The sequence below is a fragment of the Pinus tabuliformis genome, chromosome 3_2 (genome assembly GCF_031772625.1).
Source record: "Pinus tabuliformis cultivar Carrire ecotype Pingquan chromosome 3_2, CPIR1, whole genome shotgun sequence".
Lineage (NCBI taxonomy): Eukaryota > Viridiplantae > Streptophyta > Pinopsida > Pinales > Pinaceae > Pinus > Pinus tabuliformis.
Window position 1 is genome coordinate 1,139,500,495 of NC_142302.1, and position 9,092 is coordinate 1,139,509,586.

General features: G+C 38.6%; 1 non-coding gene across 1 annotated transcript; it reads right to left on the reverse strand.

The window, feature by feature from the left end:
* Window positions 1-8,773: 8,773 nt before the first annotated feature.
* Window positions 8,774-8,876, reverse strand: LOC149184745 (U6 spliceosomal RNA). Its single transcript, XR_016257888.1, has one exon. It is a non-coding gene; the product is annotated as a U6 spliceosomal RNA (small nuclear RNA).
* Between the last annotated feature and the right edge of the window lie 216 nt (window positions 8,877-9,092).

Genomic DNA, 9,092 nt, shown 5'->3' on the forward strand with positions numbered 1-9,092 from the left:
CATAAAGGTAAATCATGCTCTAGAGAAGGTTGAGCAGGAGGGTATAGGACTAACTATTTGGACATATGCCCGTTCTTGATGGTCATATTCCCAGCTCTGCAACTAATGTAAGCATCGGTTGTGGCCAACCATGGCCTCCCAAGGATGAGAGGGTAACCAGTAAGTTTATCCTATGGCTGTAGAACTTGAAAATCTATAGGGTACTCCTAGGAGTTAATGGAGATCATCACATCCTCCACAATTCCCTCGGGCGTGATTATGGAATGGTCTGCAAGTTGCAGAACTGTTGTGGTCTTCCTCAGTGACCCTTGGAGGTTGAGCTTGAGCATGTTGTCCTTGGTCATCACATTAATGGCAGCCCCAAGATCGATCAGAGTGTGTGGGACGACGGTGCCATTGATGTGCACATCTACTACAGGGCTTCCAGGGTCCAAATATTTTGGACATATTACCTACCCCAGCATTAAGTTGGACAGCTACCCAATAACATTAATGGTACGGGCATCCCTTTTTCTTCTTCCTAGATGCTTAAATAATTTCTCCTTAATCAACTTATTGTAAATGGGAACACCTTTTATTTCCTGGAGAAGGAGGGTCTTCACACATAGATTTTTCAATTCTCCCAGATGTTTAGTTTCTTCTAGGGTAGGCTGGAGTGGTTCGACTAAGCTCTCAGGAAAGGGTGGATTTACTTTAAGGTTGCTTTCCTCTCTTTCTTCCTCAACCTCCCTATGTGGAGGGGGAGGTTGGTTATCCCGAAGAATTCTCCCAAATCTTAGGTTGAACTCCTGGATTTCTATAGCATAAGCTGGATATGATGTCTCTCCACTGTATACTTGTTCAGCCTGCCTATTGTTCGGGTTCATATTTGGCTGGGAAGGCATTTAGGGTTGCTTTGGTGGAGCAGAGTGTAGGAGTTATGGTTGGGTAGGTGGTGGAGGTAATAGGGCTAGAGCATTGTTGTATTGGGGTCTCCACACCTGGAGTGATGTATTCCACTAAGATTGTGGCGGAACGGAAGGTTGAAATGACTAGCTGGTTGGCTTGGAATGATAATCGGATGCATAAGACCAAGGAGGGGGTGTAGACCAGGAATGATGAGCAGGGGGTCCCCATCAAGTTATAGTTGTGGTTTGGTTGGGGTTGTAATATGCATGGGATGACCCTTTCATGTCCTGTTGGTATGGTCTAGGCCTAGGAGGTCTCCTTTGGTTGATGTAGCAAAGTTTCTCAGTGACCGCTTCAGCTCCTTTAGATACTGCTTTGAGTCTGGGTAAAGAAGGGCACTTATTTGTGGAGTGGTTTTCTTCATAGACTGAGAAAATCTCAATACAGTTTAATGGACATTTGTTCCTAGGCTGCCTCCTGGTGCATCTAGGGAAAAAGATGGCCAAGGCTCTCTCTGCTTCCTCTTGCTTCCTTTTGATGTTCATGGTGTCTAATTGCAAGGCAAGGGTTTGCAACATCTCACTTTTGAAATCTTCTAACATATTTCCAATTTCACCCTTGATGGATGAGTTGGAAGATGATGTACTGGCCATAGGTTAACTACCCTTACCCTTTTTCCTGGCTACCCTAGAATGGTTTCTAAAGACAATCTTGATATCCTTGTAGGGTAATCAGTAGATATCTCCTCCTGCTAACAAATGTAAGGTATCCAGAAGATCTTCCCTTACTCCTTTGAGCAGGACCAGATTTAGTGACTCGGGGTCAAGTGTGTACCTTGCCCTTTTGTAATTGAGCTGGAATATTTCTTCGTAGTCTTCTAAGGATTCATACTGGACCATGGTCATCTTGAAAATTTCTTCTTTAATATCCTTTGACCTACAGTAGTCCCGATATTTGTTGTTAAAAGCCTGCTGCATCTGAGTGCAAGTTGTGATGCTATCTCCAGGTAAACCCATGAACCAGCACAATGCTGCATCCTTGAGGGTAGATGGAAACAATGTTAATTTTTGCTCATCATCTATATAGTCATACGGTCGGCATATAACAGAAAACTCAAATAGGAAAGTGTCGGGGTCCTCTGTGGTCAAGCCATGGAAATGAGGTAGGGAAGAGGGGCTTATATTCTTCATCTTAGTGTCCCCATTGGTTTCCCTGATGGGGAAGGCACCCTCAACTCTCTCTCTATTCCCTCTGTCAATTTGGTTTTCAGCCATTGGTTCAGTAGGAATGGGTTCTTCTTCTTCTTCTTCTCCTGTAGGTTCTTCAAATATGTCAGGTTTCTCACCTAAAGGTTCCTCCAGTTCACAGCCACCGAATAAGAGAGAAGGTTGGTTGTTGGATGCAGTGGGGGTATTTGGCAAGAAGTTCCCTACATTTTCCCTATTCCTACGAGGCATGAAAGGAAATGTTTTTGGGTTGGTTTTTGTAAGATTTTTTTTGGAAATTACTTTACAAAAATGAAATTGCTAATTGAATGAAAAATCACTAACAGAATGAAGAAGCTACTTGCTGAACTGAAATTCTACTTGCAGAATGGAAAGGAAAGCAGATAATGAAAGATGAAAAAAAGGAAGCTACTAGATTACTTTTGCGGAAATAAACTAATGGCAGAAAATTGAAGACTAGAAGTAGAAGAAAGGAAAGAAGTAATCACATTCTACTCAGATACCTCCATGGCAATGGCACCAAAAAGTGATGAGCGCCAATGTCGTAGAAAGGATGTTGCAACTCCTGGGCTACTAGCTTTACTTATCAACTCGAGGTTCATATAAACTTGCAGGTGATAATTCTATATGCACAAGTAAAAGTGAAGGTCCTGCCTGTTGTCATTGTTCATCCGGAAAGAGACCCTAGGGGTTCCAAGCCAGACTTCTATAGAGTTAGAAGAAGCTTGATTCTTGTATGGAAGAAGAGCAAATCTATTCTAAGAGAGCTACTCTACTGCAGTAATGAGGAAAAAAACATGTAATGCTAAATCACACCATATCCTAATTAACCATTTAAATAGCTATGCTAAGAAGAATTGCTAAATCAACACTAAAATGATGCTACTGTCTAAGTTACAAACTTAAAGAGCATCAAACCATGCTAATGTGTGAGAAAGAAAACTAAACTAAATCTGTTTTAACTTTTTTGGTTTTTTTGGTAAAATCAAGCATGCAATTTAATTATTCTTGTGGATGTGACAGGTGGATGGAAGGTGGTTGAGGATGGAAAGAAGGTTTTTGGAGTGATTGGATGGTGTGTAAGGGTCCTAGGAGGCTTTTTGTGACTTCCTAGAGGTTCCCCATCAATTCGGCCTCAAAACAGGCCATTTCAGGAAAACCTACAGGATGATCCTGTAGGAATTACAGGAAACCTACATGATATAGCCAAGAGCTAATTGTGAGGTGTTGGAGGTGTTGGGAAGATGGGAAAAGGTGTGTGATGAGTGGGATAGGGTGTTAGAACGTCTAGGAACACTCAGGAGTTAATATCCAAGCGAAGAGATGGCTAGATTCACTCCATGTGTCTCGGGGAATTTCAATGAAAAAGGACAAAAAACTAGTGAGGGTGATGGAGGAACAAGAGATGGTTAAGGTTGATGAGGTGGAAGATGGATGCTGGTGATGAAGTCTAGACCTCCTCCTGAAGTACCTACAGTGCTTAAAACATGTGTCTTTCAAGAACTATGAAACAAGATACATCTTCATAAACTAGAAAAGCATGAATCAATTGCCCATATTATGCATGAAGAAAGTGCTGAAGGAAATGAGAACACGAGTGAGATCTTATTGCAAACATAGAGTAATGGAAAAAGATGACAATGAAATGAACCAAATGTTGAATCAAGACAGCAAACTCCAAAGCTCATGCAAGAACTAGAAATTTGTGTTTCTGGGGCTGCTGAAGGGTCTCTTCCTCAAGTCATGGTCCTAGAGGGAGGAAGTGAGGCCGAGGCACCTACTGACAACCTTATGGTGATCCTTTTCCTCCTTGCTAACCTGTTAACTAAAAGAAGGCACAAATGGAAGCAAACTAACATACAACCAATCCAATCTACACTGCTATAATGGAAATGCAGCTACTTAAGCAAATGAACAATCAAATTATGAATCTATGCTAACATACATGTACAATAAAGAGGAGCCTTGGTTGCTAGGGTTGGGCCCTAACCCAAGAGCTTCAACCGTCTGATCTAACTCAGTGTTGGCTCAAAACAAAACTCATTCTTATTATCAAAACAATGGATTACATAAAAAACTGTCACAAGTCTTCCAGCTTGAAAAAAGAGAAGAGTTTTACAAAAAAAAATCTGAATCCTACTGAGGTCCTAGGCCTCTCTACTTATACATCTGAAGTCTCCAACGAATTCCTTAAAATTAGGGAGGCTCGGCTCCCAAACTTGAGATAAACTAGTGCTTTGTCTTTCACTTTGCTCAACTGCCTTCTAGTCCTCATGATTTGGCTATTTGCACTCCGATCTGATGGAGGAATATTCGAATGGATGGGTAGTAAATGAGGAGGATTTACCTCCTATAATTACTCTCCCTTGTCCATTCGAGTTTTGACCAAGGTCTTTGCCAAAATTCATTTCTTTTATCCATTAATCCTGCATTAAATGCACATTAGACCACAAAGAAAAATATCCAACTCTAACTCATCTCATAAACAAAATATAATCAAAAGTATTCAATAAGTTGTGAGAATAGTTGGTTTGACTAGGCTAGGAGGTGAATTAAGGCCCATATAATTACCCAAAAAGTGATGAGCGCTAGTATTGCAGCAAGGATGCTGCAACTCCTGGGCTACCAGCTTTACATATCAACCCAGGGTTCGTACAAACTTGGAGGTGACAGTGCTATATGCACAAGTAAAAGTGAAGGTCCTGCCTGTTGTCAATGCTCATATGGAAAGAGACCCCAGCGGTTCCAAGCCAGACTTCTATAGAGTCACAAGAAGCTTGATTCTTTGATGGAAGAAGAGAAAATCTATTCTAAGAGATCTACTCTATTGCGGTAATGAGGAAAACAACATGTAATGCTAAATCACACCATATCCTAATTAACCATTTAAACATCTATGCTAAGCATAATTTCTAAGTCAACACTAACCTAATGCTACTATCTATGTTATAGACATGAAGAGAATCCTAATGTGTGAGCAAGAAAACTAAACTAAATATATTTTCAATTTTTTTGGTTTTTTGGTAAAATCAAGCATGCAATCTAATTGTTCTTGTGGATGTGACAGGTGGATGGAAGGTGGTTGAGGATGGATATAAGGTTTTTGGAGTGATTGAATGGTGTGGAAGGGTCCTAGGAGGCTTTTTGTGACTTCTTAGAGGTTCCCCATCAATTCGGCCTCAAAACAGGTTGTTTCAGGAAAACCTACAGGATGTACTAGAAAGCTACAGGATGATCCTGTAGGAATTACATGAAACCTACAGGATACAGCCGAGAGCTAATTGTGAGGTGTTTAAGGTGTTTGGAAGCTAGGAAAAGGTGTGTGATGAGTAGGATAGGGTGTTATAAGGTCTAGGAACACTCAGGAGTCAATATCCAAGCGAAGAGATGGCTAGATTTACTCCATGTGTCTAGGGGAATTTCAATGAAAAAGGACAAAAAAACTAGTGAGGGTGATGGAGGAACAAGAGATGGTTAAGGTTGATGAGGTGGAAGATGGATGTTGGTGATGAAGTCTAGACCTCCTCCTGAAGTACCTGCAGTGCTTAAAACATGTGTGTCTTTCAAGAACTATGCAACAAGATACATCTTCATAAATTAGAAAAGCATGAATCAATTGCCAATATTATGCATGAAGAAAGTGATGAAGGAAATGAGAACATGAGTGAGATCCTATTGCAAAAATAGAGTAATAGAAAAAGATGATAATGAAATGAACCAAATGCTGAATCAAGACAACAAACTCCAAAGCTCATGCAAGAACTAGAAATCTGTGTTTTTGGGGCTGCTGAAGGGTCTCTTCCTCAAGTCATGGTCCCAGAGGGAGGAAGTGAGGCTAAGGCACCTGTTGACAACCTTATGGTGATCCTTTTTCTCCTTTCTAACCTGCTAACTGAAAGAAGGCACAAATGGAAGCAAACTAACATACAACCAATCTAATCTACACTGTTGTAATGGAAATGCAACTACTTAAGCAAATGAACAATCAAACTATGAATCTATGCTAACATACATGTACAATAAAGAGGAGCCTTGGCTGTTAGGGTTGGGCCCTAACCCAAGAGCTTAAGCCCTTTGAGATAACTCAGTGCTGGCTCAAAACAAACCTCATTCTTATTATCAAAACAATGGATTACATAAAAAACTGTCACAAGTCTTTCAGCTCGAAAATAGAGTAGAGTTTTACAATAAAAAATTTGAATCCTACTGAGGTCCTAGTCCTCTCTACTTATACATCTGAAGTCTCCAACGACTTCCTTAAAATTAGGGAGGCTCGACTCCCAAACTAGAGATAAACTGGTGCTTTGTCTTTCACTTTCTCGGCAACCTTCTAGTCCTCATGATTTCGTTGTTTGCACTCCGAGCTGATGGAGGAATATTCGAATGGATGGGTAGTAAATGAGGAGGATTTACCTCCTATAATTCCTCTCCCTTGTCCCATTCGACTTTTGACCAAGGTCTTTGCCAAAATGCCTTACTTTTATCATCCTGCATTAAATGCACATTAGACCACAAAGAAAAATATCCAACTCGAACTCATCTCATAAACAAAATATAATCAAAAGTATGTAATAAGTTGTGAGAATAGTTGGTTTGACTCGGCTAGGAGGTGAATTAAGGCCTATATAATTACCCAATGATGAGGCTCATCACCAAGTTCATTGCGACATTGGGTGGACCTGCTCAGGTATTGTGGTATTGTGTCGCCCCTTTCCATCTTGATATTTTGAATATTTTCCTTCAATGCCAACTTCTTGTGGTCACTGTTGTTCATAAACAATTCTATCAAGGCTTTCCACATTACATATGGAGTCTCTTTCCCATGGATATTTGAGACAATATGATCTTGAACTCCCTCCAATATGATCCTCCTTGCCTTTGCTACACACTTCTCCCATTCTGCTAGATCTTTAGCATCAGATGTTAGAGGCTTTGGGATATCATGGTCTATGAATTCCTTCAACTCATTATCTTCCAACATTTCCTCCATTCTGTCCTTCTAAGAAATATAATTCGAGTTGCCCTCAAGGGCATATTCAAGTCTCAGGCCACAGAAAGACATCCTACTAGCTCTGGAAAATGATCCTACAGATTTGATTCACCTACAAAGGAAAATTCGAATTCTTCTCTCCTATTGTAATTCCTACTCTGATACCATGTAGAATATAGATTCAAAACTGCTAATGTAATTTACTAAAACAAAATAATTGAATCTACTTTACTCATCTGCAGAAAGAAAATTTAATTGATTAAGAAATCACAACATAAACATGAGACACAATTCAATCACATATGCTCAGAGATTTATCTAGGGGAAAGCAATTGCTCAAAACCCCTTCTTATCTTTTTTACATTAGTCAGAATACAGAGAAGAAATGCAATGCTTGTTGAAGCCTGAGAAACCTATGCACAAGTATAATCTATCTCATTGCTTCACAAGCTAGCTTTGGTCAATACGTAACCAATTTCGAGTTTGACCAAGTTCCTATTTCCTTGCGCTATTCAATTAGGAATTAGCCCCTATTATTTAGGGAAATTTCCCATCGAGAACTATGCAATCCCTGTAGGCCCTTCTCTGACTGCATGCACCACCTGTACAATTTGGAATTATCTATGACTGATAGTACAATGGCCTTGAACTCCAATCTCAACTAGGTAGCTCGAGTTATCTACATGCAACAATTATTCTAGGTTGATTGATGAGTTAACTAGTTGATCGCTGGTGAACACACCCCACTATTGGATCCTCCACTAGTTCTCAAATAGTTAGAAGTAGTTAAACTCACAATAACTCAGACTAACTAATATAGATTGCTAAAAATTAGCAATCAATCATAACTAAACGTAACTCAAGTGTCTTCTACTTGAACTAACTAATTTAACTGAATGATAAGTGCCATATCACTTCAGTTAAATTCCTCCAAGTATTTTACTGAGATTTGAATTTGAATTTCTCCTAATTTAATTAAGGAAAATTTAAATTAGGAATTTCTTGTTGCATTTTCAATACTTCTCTTTCTTGAAAACTTCCTTGGAAATGTGGGTGTCAATATGGTTTCACATTTGATGATTTTTGTTCATTTTTCACATCCATTACATCTATCTTATTTCCAAAAACAATGGCGTCATCTACCCTCTTTGATTGGTATTTGATTATTCTAGCATTGGAGTTAATACCATTATATTTGACATGTACATTTTTCAATTGGAGTTTAACTTATTCAAGTATATTTTGGTGACTTTCATGAATCTTGTCTTTTTTCTCCTTTTGAAGTGGCAATGTGATCTCATCTATCAAATCATTATGTCCTTCCTTAATTCTATATTGTATTTATGATTTTACTTCATCAATATCTAGGGATTCTTTAACCTTTTTGCAAATTTCTTCTTCAAGTTTAAGCATCACTTTCATCTTTAGGTCCTATTGAGGTCACTTTATCTATAATTTCAATTGTTGAAAGCTCTTATATTAATACAACTTCATTGATAACTACATTAGGTTTTTCCACATTTATTATGTTGGCGTTAGTACCACTATCCATGTTTTGAGCCTTTTGTTATGCCTTCTTCTCATTCTTAAACTTCTTCATTTCTATCCATACAATTTTCTTATGATTTTTCAAACAAGAAATTTCATAATTTTTTGAAGATATTTTTTTTTAATTTCTGACCATTTCTTGATTTGCATGTGTCATCCTTGCATAGTGTACATTCTAATCTTCTTTGTATCGTTCCAACTTTATCAGATGTCTCCAAAGAGACTCGTTTTTGGGATGTTATTTATTTGTTGGTATTTTCTATATCTTCTTATTAGTGCTTTTAATATTGTTATTTCATTGTTGCACCTCTTTTAAATATTCTTGAAATTTGTGAATTTCTTTATCTTGATTTTCTGATTCCCTTCAGGCATCCATAATTTTTATCTACTAGTTTAATTCAATGGTTTGAAAATAAGTTTTGTAGGGGCTTGTTTCATGA